This window comes from Anolis sagrei, chromosome 5 (genome assembly GCF_037176765.1).
Source record: "Anolis sagrei isolate rAnoSag1 chromosome 5, rAnoSag1.mat, whole genome shotgun sequence".
NCBI classification, from domain to species: domain Eukaryota; kingdom Metazoa; phylum Chordata; class Lepidosauria; order Squamata; family Dactyloidae; genus Anolis; species Anolis sagrei.
This window is the reverse complement of record NC_090025.1, coordinates 145,360,883-145,380,465: the sequence shown is the minus strand read 5'-3', so window position 1 is coordinate 145,380,465 and position 19,583 is coordinate 145,360,883.

Below are 19,583 nucleotides of genomic sequence, written 5' to 3'. Positions count from 1 at the left end.
CGGCTCTGTACCGCTCTCTGTCACCTCACAACTTAATATCACTTGTTTGCGGCTGATGCTGAGAAATCGAAAGCCATGCATTATTAGGCTGTGACTGCTATCTACAAAATGGGATGACTGAAACTCAAACTAAATGTGACATGCAGTTCTATGTAACTTTCTCTTGACATTTCAAAAATCAATAGCAGCTGGGTATGCATGCTGTGTCCCTGTGTGCATGCATGCAAGATAAAACAGGGTAATGTCAGATGGTGGAGCTACCTATATTTTGAAAGAAGAAAAGTAGCTGGAGGTAAATGATTTCATGCAGTAAAAATATTGTTAATGAAAAAAAGTTAAGTAGTTCTACTCTTCTGTTGAGTTTAATTTTCTGAAGTTGCATTTGGTTTTAAAAGATGGGAAATGCAAGCAAAGACATATCATTTCTGTTTGGATCTGATCCCTATTTAGATCTGATCTACACTGAATATTGTTGGTGACTAGGATCCAGTACTGCTGATCATGGTGAGGGGAAGGAGAAGACATTAGAGGAGGAGATTGCTACACATGCAAACAAAACCTAAGTATGAATTTAAGCAATTCCTGCAATGAACTAAACTGAAGAAGAGTGGTCTCATTTTGACTCTAAAGGGAATCTTTCATTGACATTTCTTTATAGGGCTGCTATAAGTAGAAGTAAATTTGATAGAAGCTAACAACACAAACAAGATGATAAACCATAAATGAATACGAGGTGTTATAGGCTATATTTCAGAAGAAGAAACTACCAAAACCTAAGAAAACTGTGTGAAAATCATGAGTCACTCTAAGAAATCTCATGAATTACACAAAGTGACATCATGAACTTGCCACCACAAAAGAGCCCAGATCTCACTGCACCAGATAAGTCTTGGAACTGTGGCTCAAGCTTTGCCTGTCAATAGCTTGGAATAGCTTTATACATGCATGTGGTACCACACATCATGTTATAGGACCATCATCAAAAGTAACAGTTCTGATTCAGTGCCAATTGTATTTTTAAGATATGATATAACCTACTTAATATGTACTAGATTAATATGCAAACTGAAAGACTGTTATCCCTTAGATCAGCATTTCTCAACCGGGGGGGGGGGGGGGTCACGAGGGAGGTTTCAGAGGGGGTTACCAAAGACCATGAGAAAACACATATTTATGATGGTCTTAGGAACCCCTTTGACAGGGAAGACTGAAGACGTCTCTGCCTGTCTCTTCCTTTTTGGAAATAGAAGGAAAATCCTCCCACCAAAAGACTTCCTCCTGCTGTGATTGGCCGGCCTCTCTGCTGACCTCTCAGCCAAGGGGTGGGCTGTTTCTGAGACTCCTAGTGGGAAGGGGAGAGCAGGCATAATCAGCACAATGCAGTATGGTGCACATGTGTAGGCAAGGAAGAGCGTGCTAGGCTGGAGAGAGGTTTGCACTAGTAAGTCCCTTCAAGACATGGGGATTCTGTGTGGGAAATTTGGTCCAATCCTATCATTGGTGTTCAGAATGCTTGTTGATTCTAGGTTAACTATAAATCCCAGCAACTACAACTCCCAACTGACCAAATCAATCCCTCCCAACCCCTCCAGTATTCAAATTTCTGCATATCAGATATTTGTGCTAAATTTGGTCCAGACCCATGGTTGTTTGGGTTTACAGTGATCTCCAGATGTAGGTAAACTAAATCTCCCCTAAATCACTGTCAATTCCTCCCAAATCCCTCCAATATTTTTTGTTGATTAATGAGAATTCTGTGTGAGAAGTTTGGCTCAATTTTTTCATTGCTGGGGTTCAAGGGGTTCTTTGATTGTAGGTAAGCTATAAATCCCAGCAACTCCAATTCCCAAATGTCAAGGTCTATTTTCCCCAAACTCCACAAGTGTTCAAATTTGTGCATATTGAGTATTCATGCCAAGTTTGGTCCAGATCCATCATTGCTTGAGCCCACAGTGCTCTCTGGATGTAGGTGAACTACAACTCCAAAACTCAAGGGCAGTTCCCACCAAATCCTTCCAGTATTTTCTGTTGGTAATGGGAGTTCTGTGTACCAAGTTCATTCAGTCCCATAATTTGTGGAGTTCTGAATACTCTTTGATTGTAGGTGAACTATAAATCCCAGTAACTACAACTCACAAATGACAAAATCAACTCCTCTCTACCCCACCAGCATTCAAATTTGGGTGTATTGGGTATTTGTGACAAATTTGTTCCAGTGAATGAAAATACATCCTGCATATGAGATATTTATGTTATGATTCATGACAGTAGCAAATTTACCGTTATGAGATAGCAACAAAAATAATTTTGTGGTTAAGGGTCACCACAACATGAGAAAGTATATTAAGTGGCTGTGGCATTAGGAAGGTTGAGAACCACTGCCCTAGATTGTGTGTAGATATTCAGTTTTGCAATTTATGGATCTCTGTGTTTGAAAACTGCACATACCATATTAACTTGAATCTAATGCTTACATTTTTTGGCTAAATTATATTGCCAAAATTGAGGTGCGCATTAAATTTGATTATGTGTTAGAATCGGTCATGCAAACACATCTGCACCATTGAGCAAGAGATCCCGATTGGGGGTGGAGGAAGAAGAGGCGACAGTGGCCTAGAAAGGTTGATGAGATGCCACCTTGTCATCAGACTTTTTATGGCACCATTGGCTTCTCAACAACTTTTTCATGGCCAAAATCATCTTTCTACCAGGACTGACAGAGGGACGCAGCTTTCTACCAGCCTTTTTGTGGCCACCACCATCTTTTGTTCCATTCAATAGCATTCTTTTTTTTTTTTTTGGTAATGCACACTTTCAAAACTGAGGTGCACATTATATTATATGGCACATTATACTCAAATAGATAGGGTAGTAGGTTGAAACTGTGTATGTCAGAAGAAATTGTGTATGAAACAAAGTGCAGTCACCATGGTTTGCGCATTGGACTATGATTGTGGAGATCAAGGTTTGAATCCTTGCTTGGGCCTTGAAGTCTACTGGAAAATCATATTCTCTCAGACTTAGGCCCCTTCCACACAGCTGAATAAAATCCCACATTATCTGCTTTGAACTGGAATATATGGCAGTGTGGACTAAGTTAACCCAGTTCAAAGCAGATACTGTGGGATTTTCTGCCTTGATATTCTGGGATATAGGGCTGTGTGGAAGGGTCCATAGAGGAGGATGATAGCAACAAATCTTGCAAGTAAACCCCATGACAGCTTTGCTTTATGGTCACTATAATTCAGAAAGACTTGAAGACTCACAGTGATACATAGAGCATATGCAGGATTACAGTTTTAGCTTTACTGATGGTTTTTGGTTGTGATTTTTTATTGCTGAAGGAGGGTGGAAACTGAATATTCTGTCGGGATAGGTTTGGTCTCTATGAGCTGTTCTCTGACTTCTGGGATGTCAAAGCTAAAGACCAATCTGCACATTTAGTGCATTTACACACGCCACTTGTTTGTCAGTACAAGAGTGCTAATTAAGTGCCGCAACTGTTCATTTGCAACCAAGGGCAAAAGAGTATTACAGGAAATGTGGGAAGAGGAAGAAGAGGAAAGCTTGTGCTTGTGCTTTTCCTCCAATTTGCTTTAATGATCAAGCTCACAAAGTATCCACTCTAAGCGTTTTGTTTTGTTTTGGTAAATGAGCTTGTCTATCTTTTACCTCGTAGGATTTTATTGTCAAAGCGATATTGCCACATTAAGGTTCGCTGGCTTGTAATGCAAATAAACCTCCATTTCTTTTGCATAGGGCTTTAAAAAATCCGGTCACCTTTCAAAATAAACTTTACTCAAAAGTGATTTGCAACAGCAGAAAAGCTTTCACAAGTGCAGCGGAAAAAAATAAATAAGCAAAACCACTCATTTTCATTTTAATCTTAAAAGGAGTGGATTTCATTGCTCTTTATTGAATGGTAAGATGCCAATTACACATTAAAGCCACTATGTGGTTTTCATTTCTCCTGTAGTGTCCAGATGCACTTTGCACACCACTAACTTTTGGCTATAAATCTCAAATCTGCGTATCTATTTGCCATGGTTATTTCCATTATCCATTACATATGGATAGACCTGACATTTGAAGATTGTTACCTGTTTCACTCCCTTCTAGGAGATATCTCCCTCCTCCTTTTACATACCTTGGCCAGTACAAACATTATGTACCACAGCCTAATGCAAATGAGTTTTGTCTATCCTGGTGGACTCTTAACCTACCTTCTAGTAGTAAGGGCATTTTTACATTAGACAATTATAGCACTATATTTCACTTTAGCTACCACGGCAACAACATATGGTATCCTGAGATTTGCAGTTAAGGGAGAGATAATTAGGATTTTCAAGCAGAAAACTGTAATGCCTCACCAAATTACAGATCTCAGGATTTCATATGTTTCCAAGGCAGTTGTGCTATTGCTAGAAATGACGAAAGAGCTACAGATAAATCATGGATAAGAATTGTGCAGACCATGGACCACAGGTGGCATAGAAAGTTGTCCTGGACCACCCTATCTCCATCAAAATGTTCAAAACCCCAAAATAAGAATCACATCTCTAGAAGGCTGCGGGAAAGGCAGTTCTTTCTTAAGGTCATTTTATCCCCTGTAAAATAACCTTTGTGAAAACTGGGAGTGAGTTTGCTCACTTCAACTTTTGTGGGGTGGATACAATGGGAGTAGCCTGTAGGAGTTTGGGTGGAAAATGGAGTGGACCTAGTTCTTTGATCCTGACTTGTCCCTTGTCCCAGGTAATTGCAAGACAACACATACATCTTACAAACAACACAAAGGGAGAATGTTGCATTGTGATGCCATATAAGAACAGATGCCATTTAAGGACTCACAAATACATTTTGCTAAGGGTTTAAAAAAAGAGTTCATATATCTAAAGTATTCAGGTTTGATTTGTTCCTCAGGTAGCTTGCTGTGTCTGTAGCATAGTTAGAAAGAAATGAAAAGAGTAGGTAGTGTTGTTATCATAATGCTCTTTCAGACGTGCCTAGACTGTTCTCATGTCTAACATATTTAACCAAAGATTCATGGCTTGGTAGTCATCTGCATGATTTTTTTATATGAATCTCTTGTATGCACAGAATACCCTAAGCAAATTGGAAGCAAAGCGCAGCTCCTAGGTGAAACTACTCACTTACTTGAATGAAGAAGGGCAATAAGAATGGAGAACCCTTCATTTGTGCAGTGCACTAGTATTTCCCAGACAATGTATACTGTTGTATTGAGTGCTTAAGGCATGTGCCGATCTTCTACCAATCTTAGAATCATATAATAGAGTTGGAATAGACCTTGTGGGCCATCCATTCCCAAAAGCAGGGAAATTGCATTCAAAGCACCCCTGACAGATGGCCTACTCCACACTCTGGGGCAGAGTTCCACTGCTGAACAACCCTCACAGTTAAGAAGTTCTTCCTAATGTTCAGGTGGAATTTCCTGGCGGCGGAAGCATAGCGGATCAGCCCAAACACATCTGGATGCCTTCCTAAGGCACTATGACGTGACAATAAAAGCCGCACAGAAATCTTTTCTTGTGGCCAATATTGCATCTGCAAAGAACTGCCTGGCTGAGTTGTTTCGAGGTGTCAGAGGGCTGTTTAACCCACCTCAGAGTGAGATCCCTGACAACTTGGCAACTCGTTGTGAAGCATTTGTGCAGTTCTTTGCAGACAAAGTTGCTCTGATCCGTTCTGACTTTGATGCCATGCTAATGGCAGTCTCTGAGGATGTAACAAGAGCACCTGCTTGTACAGTTTTGATGGATTCATTTCAATTGGTTCAGCTCGAGGATGTGGACAGGATCCTTGGAGAGGCGAGGCCAACCACATGCATCCTAGACAGCCCATCCTGGCTGTTGAAGGAAGCCAGAGGGGGTTTGGCAAGATTCCAGCCAGCCTAAAACAGGCTGTTATAAAAACCGCTGTTGAAAAAACCATCACTGGACCACACTCAATTAGTCAACTATCTGCCAATATCCAATCTCCCATACTTGGGCAAAGTCATAGAACGTGTAGTGGCTTTGCAACTCCAGGGGTTCCTGGTAGACACTGATTAGCCACAGTCTGGCTTTAGGCCGGGACATGGTACTAAAACAGCCTTGGTTGCCTTGGTAGATGATCTACGCCAGGAGCTAGACAGGGGGAGTCTGTCCCTGTTAGTTCTGCTGGGCCTCTCAGCGGCCTTTGATACCATTGACCACAGTATCCTTCTGAGACGTCTCGCAGAAATGGAACTTGGAGGTACTACTTTGCAGTGGCTCCGGTCCTTCCTGGAGGGACAGTCCCAGAAGGTGTTATTGGGTCACACCTATTCAGCTCCACAACCGTTGTTTTGTGGAATCCCTCAGGGTTCAGTACTGTCCCCAATGTTATTTAACATCTACATGAAGCCACTGGGAGAAATCATCCGGAGTTTCGGATTAAGGTGTTATCTGTACACAGATGACATCCAAATCTGTCACTCCTTCCCACCTATTATTAAGGAGGCTGTTCAGACCTTGAATCGGTGCTTGGCTGCTGTGTTGGACTGGATGAGGGCTAACAAATTGAAATTGAATCCAGACAGGACAGAGGTCCTCCTGGTCAGTTGAAAGGCTGAACAGGGCATAGGGTTACAGCCTGTGTTGGATGGGGTTACACTCCCCCTGAAGACTCAGGTTCGCAGCTTGGGAGTGATCCTGGATTCATCGCTGAGCCTGGAACCCCAGGTCTCGGCTGTGGCCAGGGGAGCTTTTGCACAGTTAAAGCTTATGCGCCAGTTGGGAAGTCTGACTTGGCCACGGTCCACGCTCTGGTTACATCCTGAATAGATTACTGCAATGCACTCTACGTGGGGTTGCCTTTGAAGACTGTTTGGAGACTTCAACTAGTCCAATGGGAGGCAGCCAGATTACTCACCAGAGCACCATACAGGGAGCATACCACCCCCCTGCTGCGTCAGCTCCACTGGCTGCCGGTCCACCTCCGAGCACAATTCAAAGTGCTGGTCTTGGCCTATAAAACCCTATACAGCTCTAGCCCAGCTTACTTATCCGAGCGTATCTCTCTCTACGTTCCACCTCATAATTTAAGATCTACTGGGGAGCCCCTGCTCCCCATCGCACCAGCGTCTCAAATGTGTCTGGTGAGGATGAGGGACAGGGCCTTCTCAGTGGTGACCCCCTGCTTGTGGAATTAGCTTCCCAGTGAGATTAGATCGGCGTCCTCCCTCCTTACTTTTAGGAAAAAACTAAAGACATGGTTTTGGAGCTAGGCCTTTGGCTAGTTGGCACAGCAGCATTTTAGACACTGGACTGGTACAATAGGATTGTTATAAAAATTGGAAACAGCTATATGACTTGTGATTATGTGATGTGTTCTATGTGATTATGTAATTTTAATTAATATCACTGTTTAATTGTTATGTAATAGGATTTTATATTGTTGGTTTATATTGTTGTTATTGATCCTGTTGGCATTGAATTGTTGCCTGTGTTAGCCGCCCCGAGTCCCCCCTTGGGTGGGGTAGAAATGATGTAAATAAATAAATATTGATAAATAAATTTACCTTCAAAAAGCATATTTTCTGGGTACTACAATGGAAGGAGTTAAAAGAAACATTTGGAAGATGGATAGAATATTTTCATGGAATCAGAGAATTCATAGAACTATAGAGTTGGAAGAGACCACAAGAGCTATCCAGTCCAAACCCCTGCCACGCAGGAACACATAATCAAAACACTCCCAGCATTTGCTTAATAACCCCCGGAGAAGGAGACTCCTTTAGTGAAGAAAGGGAAAGAATGGGCTACATATATCCTCAGATTCAAGAGCATGCCTAGCAAAAAAGAATCTACCTTCCTCTTATATATCCACAGCTAGCTGTGCCCAAGAAAAGCCTTGGAACCTGGTATTTTAATTCAGAGATGTATCTTGTTAATCTGGCACTGAACCTAATTTGGCAGTGGCATAATCCAAGAATTTTTAAAAATATCAATGTAACCATTGTCTGACAAAGCATGACCATACGTTCACAGAATTCTAGATTTGATTCCTTTTATATATAAAAAAAGACTATTGAAATACTCACAAGTTATGTGTGGCAGTGATATGTGTACCTTTTCTGTCCCTTCTTGTGTCCAAAAATATAATGACATTTTAGCTAGCATCGCCATAGAGCTACTCATGCTTTTCAAGGTATTGATTAGCAGTGAATGGAATTTTGTATTGTACTAATTCTTTTGTATTTTTTCCTTCCTGAAGTTACTGCCAAAATTTCTCTACAAGTAAGGAAAAGAAAGCTTTGAAGAAACATTTTCCTTACAAGGCTTGTATGCCATAACTAACAAACTCCTTTCAGGTGATTTTGTAACATGTCTTGGCAAATTTTCTTCAAAACAATGGAAAGTAGTTTGGAAATGTTTGATTCCAAATTCCAGTTCAATCTCAGTCCTAGTGATAATATTATTGAAATACAATACAATATATCCTCTTTTCCTGACTTTCCCCTCTTCTCTCCCCTACATTTTCTTACTAATGGCAGACAGGGAAGCAATGGCATAAACATATTATGTCAAAGCCAGGAGCCTTTTACTCTCCAGATATTTTGGACTATATTTTCCATACTATTGTGACTTGACTTGTATGGCCAGAAAAGTCTAGCAATTCAATAATTAATTCACTTTTCTAACTAGTTCTCCCTAAGCTCTAACCTGAAGTAAACCTATATACACATAAATCCCAAATGCAAAGCATTGTGCACTTTGCTGACTCTAAGTACATAGTAAGGACTTGGGTAATTTCTGGAAATAGACTGCATAAATCCTCTAACAAAATACAAAAAAATCATATTATGGGAAATCTATAAATGTTTGGGGATCAAAAACCAATGTTTTGGAGCATAATATATTATTTTAAGTCTTAACGGTTCAGAGCAGTTTATCAGCTTCACTGATTCAGAAAGGCAAGGTGGCAGTAGCCTCAAAAAAGGGCAATGGAGGGGCTCCAGGACAAGGGGAGAAGGATGACTTCAGGTGAGGCAGGCAGGCAACTGTAGAAGATGGGGACTGGGGCTGCTGGAAATAAATGTTAAATAATTTAAAGAAATGTTACCAGTAAAATGTGTGTTTCATTCAGACCGTAAGTGAAGTCATCAACATCAACCCAGACTTCAGCAGGTATATTTCCTCATGCTTTATAATACAACTCTAACCACCCGTAAGAAAATCTCTTTGGGATTTACTTCTGAATAAATTAGATTAAGATATTAACCTTAGACAGATCATGCTTTCGGAGATTAGCATCTCTTATTAAGTTTTGGTGTCATTAAATCTTGATTATGTATATGATAAAATATGACTTTTTCAGTATCTTCTAGTACTAAACAAAACAATCTTTTGATCTCACACTTCAATTATATTTAGATAAAAATAAAATTTAGACCAGAAGAAGAAAACTTCTACCAAATTAAAAACTCTGGTCAATGAGTGCCATGCAGTGTGGATCACAGTTTTATTTAAAAGGAGCTTAACAACTGTCTATTTGCAGAAACAAGTTTGGAATAACAATGACTAACTATTGATTTTGGCTGTTTTATTATGTTTTAAGCACAATGCTCAAATTCACAGCCTTTCCACTTGCTTTCAGAATTACTTGCACTGATGCTTTAACACAAGGGGCTAGAGCTGGGATTGATTCATCTTAGCTAATTTTTAAAAGATGTTCAACGTTCTGTTGTTCTTCTTTGTTGATGAAAATATTGACAACAAAGCTATAAAAACAAGGCTTATAAAATATTAACATAGCACTCTATCAATCAGTTTACACTTTAACACAAAATAGGAGATGGGAGGAGAGATTGATGGCTAAATGATTTTTTCGTATTTTTTATTTACTTTAAATCAGAGTTAGTTGGGACATATCTTTCATCAAAATAGTCTTGATCAATTTGTTGCTCATTATTTTTGGTGAGTTTTGGAAAACTATTGTTTAACTCTTATGTAGTAGGATTTTAAACTTCCATTGTGTAAATGTGCAGTATTGCCTGATCATAGTAAGAATTGCAAAGTAATTGCAGGTTTATCAATGGCCTATTCTCAAAGGAGTGTTTGTGAAATCAAGATTTACATATGCAGTAACAAACCACAAGGTATAGTAGAAATAACATATCTTATGGGGTGGGGGGTGGGCTTCATGATCTCAGTATATTCCAATGTCTTTCCAATGAAATAAATTTGATTTTCCTCAAATGGAGCTAAACTCCAAACAATCTGAGCACATCAGTAATACTTTAATGAATCTTTGCTTGTTGAAAAACAGTGTGGGGCAATTCTACCTAATCAATAAATGTGTTCTCCCAATCATTTTTGGTCCAGGCATTTATTAGGGGTGATGGTGACAAATAGCTCAAATGAAGGGAAATCATTATATTTTGTTCTGTTCAGGTGACAATGGCATAGGCTGCCCATATTGCAGGTGTAGTTCTGTGAATTCTACAGGAAAACAAAGCTGAGTGTTCAGAAAACCATTCTGGCATATGTGGATTCAAGAAAATGTTGTGCCTTTACATACAATATGGAGTACAATCTCAGAAGTACAATATATGCATGACCTGTTGGTTTTAATGAGCTCTTTCAGTACCATACCTTTAAAGACTCTTCAAAAGCTTCAGTTGGCACAAAAAACTGCAACCAGTGAAATCATGCATTCTGGTAACAGGGCTATATGACTTTCGTCTTACAAGTCCACTAGCTGCCAGCTGGTTTCCAGACACAATTCAAAGTGCTGATTTTTTATTTATTTTATTTTGTCGTGTCAGGAGCGACCTGAGAAATTGCAAGTCGCTTCTGGTGTGAGAGAATTGGCCGTCTGCAAGGACGTTGCTCAGGGGACGCCCGGATGATTTGATGTTTTATCATCCTTGTTGGAGGCTTCTCTCATGTCCCCGCATGAGGAGCTGGAGCTGATAGAGGGAGCTCATCCGCCTCTCCCCGGATTCGAACCTGCGATCTGTCAGTCTTCAGTCCTGCTGGCACAGGGGTTTAACCCACTGCGTCAATGGGGGCTCCAATGCTGATTATAAAGCCCTATAAATGAAATCCACAAATATGAAGGGGTAAATATGGAAGGGCATCTGGCTTTTTTTGTAAGTTCCAAGACCAATAGAAGTATTTATGGGGTCAGTTTAAAGAAAATATGGTGTGAGCATTCATGTATGTTCTTGCATACTGCTAAGTAATGTACAGGTGACATTTCAAACCAAAGACCATGCAGCAATTGGTGTGAAAGGCAAGGAAATAGTTTTGATGGCCTCCCTGAATAAAGGTATATTAAAGGCTGGTCATTTGTAGACGGCAAGGCCTGAGGCTATTTAAATGATAGCAGCCTTCACATGGGCCTTTTGAATCCAAATGCCCTATTCTGCCACCCTCAGTGCAGTACGAGTTTGTTTGTCAATTGGAGCAGGTGGACATTTTCCCCCTCTTTGGGAGGGGGATGAGAAGAGAAGAGAAGAGAAGAGAGGGGTTTGCCTAGTCCATACTCCTTCTTGGGGACTGGAGAACTGGCTTTAGGGTGGTGTCTTTAGTAAGGCTGTCAGGTTTTGGGAGAAAGTATCAAATGTTGGTGCACTCCTTGGCTTCATTTGTATAGGGTTGGCCTCTGGAATGGCCTCTTAGAGTTCAGAGGTCTGGGAGGTGGAAAGGAGTCATCCTTTATGCTGACATGGGGGCTTTGCTCTCTTTTCTGAGTGAGAATAGAATAGCTTGATTTGTCATTCTACTATTGCACAACAAAATTATATGCGTTCCCCCCCACACACCACAAAACAACACACCCACCCCTACATACATACATACACACACACACACACACACACACACACACACACACTACCACCACCACCACACAGCCCCCAATGCCACATCAGTACAAAACCATGAAGTTTAACATAACCACAGCTCTAGGATAAAAGCTATCCTTCGGTCTGTTTGTCCTTGTCTTTGTCACCATCATGAAATTCCTTGAAAAACTGCTCTGCAGGCATATAATTTCTTGCCTTCCACATGCACTGGATAAAGATTGGTTTGCATATAGAGCCAACAGATTGACAGAGGACACTATAGACATTACGCTCCACACTGCTCTGAAAGCAATACATGGTTCTCCTTGTGTGTAGGCTGTTCTGCTGCCCACCTCGAAGTGGCCAACAGGCAAAGGGAAAGCCGTGCCCCTCAATAATAATAATAATAATAATAATAATAATAATAATAATAGTTATTATTATTTGATACATAGCAAGATTAGTACACAGAGAACAAGATTACTATGCTGGCTTTTGTATTTGATCACACGTCGGACACTTCCCAAGTATGTAGGACTGTATGATGTATCAGCGAATAATGCATGCAGATCCGAGTAGGGTGGCCTTTTGAAGCGGACAGAAGGTAATTTTGTCTGCGCCAACTGTTTTTAAGTGCAGGCCAAGAACTTTAGGCACTGCATCCAATGTGCCAATCACCACTGGAAGTGCCTTTACTGCCTTGTGCCAGAGTCTTTGCAGTTCTATCTTTAAATCCTCATATCATATAAGCTTTTCCAGTTATTTATTATTACCTGTCTCCCCTTGTGGCTGGAGGTGGGTACAACATTGTTAAAGATATCAAACACTATTAAAATACATATAACAAGATACACAGAGTTAAAATGCAGATTACAGTTAACAGATAATTGCAGAATCACAAGCTAAAATTGACTGACGAGGAGCACCAGAAGAGATGGATCTTCAATTGAGTCTTAAATTCAGATAGCTGATTTGGCTGTCAAATCTCTGTCATTACACAGTCTTGGGAAGCTCAATGAAAAGGTCCTCTTGGTGATGGTCACAAGTTGTGTTCTGACAGGCTAGAGGAGACTAGTTGGGAAGCTGTGCTCCTCCATCAGGCTGTGGCTGTCAAGTTCTCCAGCCTTGGCTTGTCGAAAGGGTTCAGTTTACATGCATGATTCTGATGTGCCATTGAATCTAATGAGCACCCCACTTTTGGCTATGTAATCTAGCAAAAAAAAAAGAGAGAGAGATGAGTATTAGATTTGAGTAAATATGGTACTTTTCCATAGCAATATCTATGGTTTCTGCTAGTCATGATACCAACAGGACATCATGAGATAGCCCTGAGTAATATTTGCCTTTTATGTAGAGCACACCCAAACAAAAGTGGGGTTACTTCCCAACTCAAATCAGTTCACTTAAAATGTCTCCTCCCATTTGTCTCTTTTACTTTGTCATTTTCATTCTTCCAAGGGACACCTGTGTTCATCAGTCAATGAAGTAAACCACCTAATTAATTTTTGCCCCCTCTCTCTTCTTTTATAAGACTTTACTGTTAATATGAATGCAAATTATTTTACTTCTAATTATGGTTTTTAAACTTTTCATTTCAGGTCTGAAATTTCTCTTGACCTTATGCCCATTTTCATCTAATTGCCATTAACAAACCATCCTTTCAAATCGGGTGCAGGGTCCTCAAAATAATATATCCATCAGCTGTTGATGCAGAAGAATTTGTATCAGCCCATATTTTCTCAGTCACATCTCATTTAGTGATCATTATTTTGATCAAATGCATAAGAAGTAATGTATCATTCTCGAGGTTATAGAGCAAAATAGAGCAACATGTCACTGAAAGCGTTTTAATAAATTAAACCAACACATTTTACACCCTCTCCCAAGTAAACTGGTAGATTTACATTGAGTTTAATATGCTCATAGTTTTCACTAATGCTACTAAGGTATGTTAAAAATGTGGAAACGTTTCTGGGTCACTAACAAATCACTGCATTTTTTCTGATCAGTGTAATGGGGAGTGGCTGTAAGACAAGCATTTACTAGGCCTGTCGGTTTTAGTTCGTTAATTCGTTATTTCGTAATTAAATCGTTATTTTAACCATATCCGAAGCGATTTCAAAACATATTTTTAAACCCGGAAGGGTTTAAAAATATCGAAACAGCAGCCCCATTTTTTTTACGAGCTTCAGCTCGTGTCGTTAATGGGATGGAGGCTGCTGTGCTCCGGCTTCTGCGCCCTCCTCCTCCTCCTCCTCGCACTTCCTGCAACACAGCTGGGAGGAGGAGGAGGAGGGCGCAGAAGCCGGAGCCCCCGTGCGCCATCCGGCTCCGGCTTCTGCGCCCTCCTCCTCCTCCTCCCAGCTGTGTTGCAGGAAGTGCGAGGAGGAGGAGGAGGGCGCAGAAGCCGGAGCCCCCGCGCGCCATCCGGCTCCGGCTTCTGCGTCCTCCTCCTCCTCCTCCTCGCACTTCCTGCAACACAGCTGGGAGGAGGAGGAGGAGGGCGCAGAAGCCGGAGCCCCCGTGCGCCATCCGGCTCCGGCTTCTGCGCCCTCCTCCTCCTCCTCCCAGCTGTGTTGCAGGAAGTGCGAGGAGGAGGAGGAGGAGGGCGCAGAAGCCGGAGCCCCCGCGCGCCATCCGGCTCCGGCTTCTGCGTCCTCCTCCTCCTCCTCCTCGCACTTCCTGCAACACAGCTGGGAGGAGGAGGAGGAGGGCGCAGAAGCCGGAGCCCATTGGATGGCGCGCGCGCGCGCTCACCCGAGGAGGAGGGCGCAGGAGCCGGAGCCGGATGGCGCGCGGAGGCCGCTTGTGTGAGTTTTCAGGGCTGTGTATGACCATGTTCCAGAAGCATTCTCTCCTGACATTTTGCCCACATCTATGGCAGGCATCCTCAGAGGTCTGTTGGAAACTAGGCCTGTTTGATCAAGAAAAAATTTCGATATTTAAAATACTAGGCAAATGGAGTTTAAAAAATGTTTTGTAAATATTTACGAAATTTCGTAAATAACAAAACATTTTTTTGGAAAGTTTTGTAAATATTTTAAATATCGAAACAAAAAAACACCCCAATTACGAATCGATTTTAGAAACAAATTTTTTCTTGATCAAACAGGCCTAGCATTTACCCAACTTTCAAGTTACTATCATTCCCTAAACCATGTCAAAAAGCTTTAAAGCACTGCCACTATGTTTTTTATATCTTGCATGAAGTCAAAGAAAAAAATGTATTTACAAATGTGTTAGCCCAGGGTTGAGTAATACTTTAAAAATATTATTATTCAATACACTTTTTCAACAAGTTGATTTAATAATAATAAAAAGAATTGGTGGTGGTGTGTGTCTTCAACTCATTTTCAACTTAAGGTGACCCAAAGGAGAAGCTATCATGCAGTTTTCTTAGCAAATTTGTTCAGAGGGTGTTTGCCTTTGCCTTCTTCTGAGATTAAGAGATTATGATTTGCTCAAGGTTACCCAATGGTTTTCCATTACTGAGCAGGCTTATGAACCCTGGTCTCCAGAGACCTAGTTTAACACTCAAATCACTATTCCACACTGTCTCCTATTAGATTAAACATTTTATTTTCCATTATATCAGGGCTGACCCAAGATATCTTGCTATCTGAGGGGAACAAAAAATATTCCACCTGAAAACTTGGACATATTGGCAATTAAACCTTATTTCAATACTACTTCAGTTGAGATTGGCAAATATCCTTCTGGGTCACAGGTTAGCTCTGTTCTCCAACAGCTTTCAGCTCCTTACAGCCTTCTAAGATCCAATCTGCTGCATTTCAACTATCTTGTTCATATGTTACAATTATACTGTACATATATATACCCTCTCTATATTTTGTCCTCAAATAAACTCAAAGTAGTATACAGATTCTCCTCTTTTCAACTGTATCTTTAAGCCTAAGGGATATTAATGCAACTAGACATGCAAACAGGATAAAAAGCGTTGCATTTGATATTGATGACAAATAATAAATAGGCAAAGTTCTCTGGAATTAGAAAGAAGAAGGCATTATTTTTCAAAGACATCCATATGAGTAAAGTAAAGTATGAGTAATGAGTAATGAGTAAAGTCATGAGTAATCGGACTATCCAAGAAAGAGATTTTCACATTGTTGCCATTTAAAAGAGGCCCACAGAATTTCTAGTTTAAATTGCTGGCGAAATGAGCTTCAGCTTTCATATTCCTAGCATAAATTGATTGCATTCAACAGAATGATCAAATATGAAATTGTTACCATTTTCCATTCATGGCAACTCTTCTACATCAGTTGAAGAAACACAAATGCGCAATTCTCTATAGTACTAACACTTTACATTATTTTCATTTTTGGTGTGTGTGCATGTATACTGAAATTCCTAAGTAAATAATAATAATAATACAATGACATATCCCAATTAAAATAAATTAGTACATTCCTCCTTCCAGTTACCAATTTAGTAGACTAAACTCTCAACCCATACTTTCAGTCATAGATCAACTCAGTTACTTGCAATCTACATGTGAGTGTTATAAAATTGTGACCAATTAATGGGGAGAGGAAAGTTAAAAAGGAACACAACAGAGACCAGCAACCCAAATATGTCACATGTGCCATCATATACTAAAACAACTTTCTGTCTATTTAAAGATGCTTCTGGAAGGTACAGTTAGAGATCAGTACTGAATATTAGTTTCTTTCAGGTTTTTGTTAGGGACAGGCATGTAGCCGGGGGGGGGGGGGGGGGGTTGAGGGGCTTCAGCCCCCCCCCCCTCCCGAAATTCTCATGGTGGTTCGTGAAAAGGCCTTACTGGTGCATTATTTAAACTGTTATGTTTATTCATATCATGATCTGATCACCATACTCAATATATCCCATATGCATGGGAGTATTGGGGTAATGATACAAAAGGTTTGCTAGGCTAGACCCTCTTTCACTCAGACTCAGCCCCCCCCGAAACTCAGCCCCCCCGAACCCCCCCCCCCCCGAAAAAATATTCAGCCCCCCCCCCCCCGAAATGAAATCCTGGCTACGGGCCTGGTTAGGGATATACATCTGTCAAGTTTTGTATTTCCCTCTTTTTTGGGAAAAAGCTATTTCCCTTGGCTTTAATTTATGAAGAATTGTGCACATCTTGGGAATATTTTGTCATAAACAGACCAAATAGAATATTCCACCATCAGTCCCCAGTCAAGCTAAGTAAGTAGGTACAGCCCAGAATATACTGGCAATAAGAAGGTAATACAATTGGACCTTCACATTTGTGAGTTTAACTTTTGTGGATTTGATTATTCACAGATTTCATTAATATGGTCTCTCTATGGACCTTATCACACCTTTTTTTAGCATCCCAGGATGCTAAAGGGACAGTCCCGTGATTGACTTTCTATTGAAGTCCTGCTCCCAACTGGAGTGGAAGCATTGTAGGATGCTTCCCTCCTAACACAGGAAGTAACTAGTGTTGTGTTGGCTCCAATGGAGCATTCCCCAAATGATGGGGAGGCATCGCTCCTTGGGAGCGGTGCATAAAGTGACAGTTTTCCTGCATCCCTGCTGTTTTGCCACGGAGTCTGATAAAATGAGAAATGGCACCGGTTTGGGGGGGGGGGTGTCATCTCTAGGACCTCTAGAGTAATTCTATAGTCAATTTCCAGTTATGCAGTTTTTAAAGTTGAAGACCACATCAGGAAAAAAAGACCCTAGTAGCAAATGTAATTCAATACTACACATATGAATCTATACACAAGGATTTGAAGCCAGAATCTTAACAACAAGGCACTCAAAATAATCTCTGTATCAGTAGTGCTATCATCAAAATCCTGATTTTTAAATCTACATTTTGAAATACACATATATACACACTCAATATTTTTAAGGAAGTTTGAAATACACATATATACACATATTTTGAAATACTCATATATACACACTCAATATTTTTTTAAGGAAATTTGTGATTTCTAAAATATTCTGGTCAAAAAAGAAATTCAAATTCTCAAACCCCATCTCATCTATTAGTCTCTAATTTTTTGGGGAGAGGGGTGATTTTTACACTACAACCTATTTTATTGGTTGGAATGCAAATCACTAAACAAGGTTCTATCTGTGTGAGTGTCTTTATCCTTTCCTTTCTTTCTCTGCCTTTCCTTTCTTGCTCTCCCTCTCTCTCTCTCTGCTTCCCTGGAAATGCTGCTCAAATATAATCCTGATTGCCAGCCACTAGGCACAAAACACAGCACAATATCACCCATAAAGGCAGGGTCCCAGATATTTTAGAAAAGAAAACATAATGAGATGGGGAAAATCAAAGAAATTGAGCTATACTGCGAAGATTCCTGAGTTTTAATCCCCTAATATATATATGCCAATATGAAAGACATAAAATCTTATTGATTTAGTAACTCTTCCATGCTAGGCTAGGATTAATTACATCAATTATTTCTATACTTTGGGTGTTAAAGCCATATCTTCAATTTCCACACTATCATTACTCAGTGATCATAGTTTCAATGGACCAAATTAGTATGATAGATTTGCACTAAGCCATAGAATGAATTATTGGGAACCAAAAATTCCTTTTTAAAAACAAACTCATTCTATGAAAGCTGTGACAAGTTGGATAATCATTAATAATAATTGTGGGAAAGGGTTACTTTTGTTTGTCTTCTGATTTACAATAATATGATGGGGGGGAATTTTAAAAAATCTGTACTCAAGATTCAAGGGTTTATGAACTCATGATGCATTATAGTCTTGATCTTAAATAGCTTGCAAAATTGAAAATGTTCATATAGATACCAGGAAAAAAAACATAATGCTAACATTCCCATTACATTCCTGCACCTTTCAACATATTCATCTAGATACAATGGATTTTATAGAGAGATGTTAGATGATAGGATTGAGGGGCATGTAGAATATTGCCCAAGCAAACCATGACATAATTTAAAAAAAAAATGTTTTTTTAGTTACAGTTGGTTGTATATCCGTTTTTGTCTTTGGTAATGCTTTGGTTTCAGCTCTTTATTTGAGATATGTTTATTTTATTTTTATTTATATGTCTTTGGTGCAAGATTTTAATATATTTGTTTTTTTATCTATAAAATATATTGTATATATTTCATGTTTAAATATTTTTGACTGTGTTTTTACTCACCTTGAGCCACCAGGAGAGGTCAGTAATAAATAAAATGTATTATTATTATTTACTTAATTTATTTAATCCCACTTTTCTCCCAGCACAGGATTCAAATAATGCTAGGATATAATGGATGGCATAATCATAAACACACTTCAAAGTAAGAACAGGAAACACTGCCCTTGCATGTAACAAGTTTTATAGCAGCATTACATGATTTCTCAAGTAGTATCATAATGAAATTAACCCAACAATGTAAGCTTTTCTATACTTTGGATGGAAGCCAGAGTAAGATCTTCACTACTAACATTTTTACCCCAGTGTCTAAAATCAGGGCATATATAAAAATGTCCCTGAAAATATATTAACTACATAATCACACTAGAGAATGAATCCACTTTAAATCTGGTTGCTGCCTCCTACAGAATTCTGGGATTTGTAGTTTAGGGAGGAACCTTTAACAGCCTTACTAAACTAAAAAATCCCAGAATTCTACAGGAGGCAGATATCAAAATTTAAGTATATTCACTCTCTAGTGTGATAAGTCTTCCTAAAGCATTTCTTTGCCCTGTACAAATGCATTTGGGTTTTTTTTTTTCAAATTACTGGTACCATGAAGGT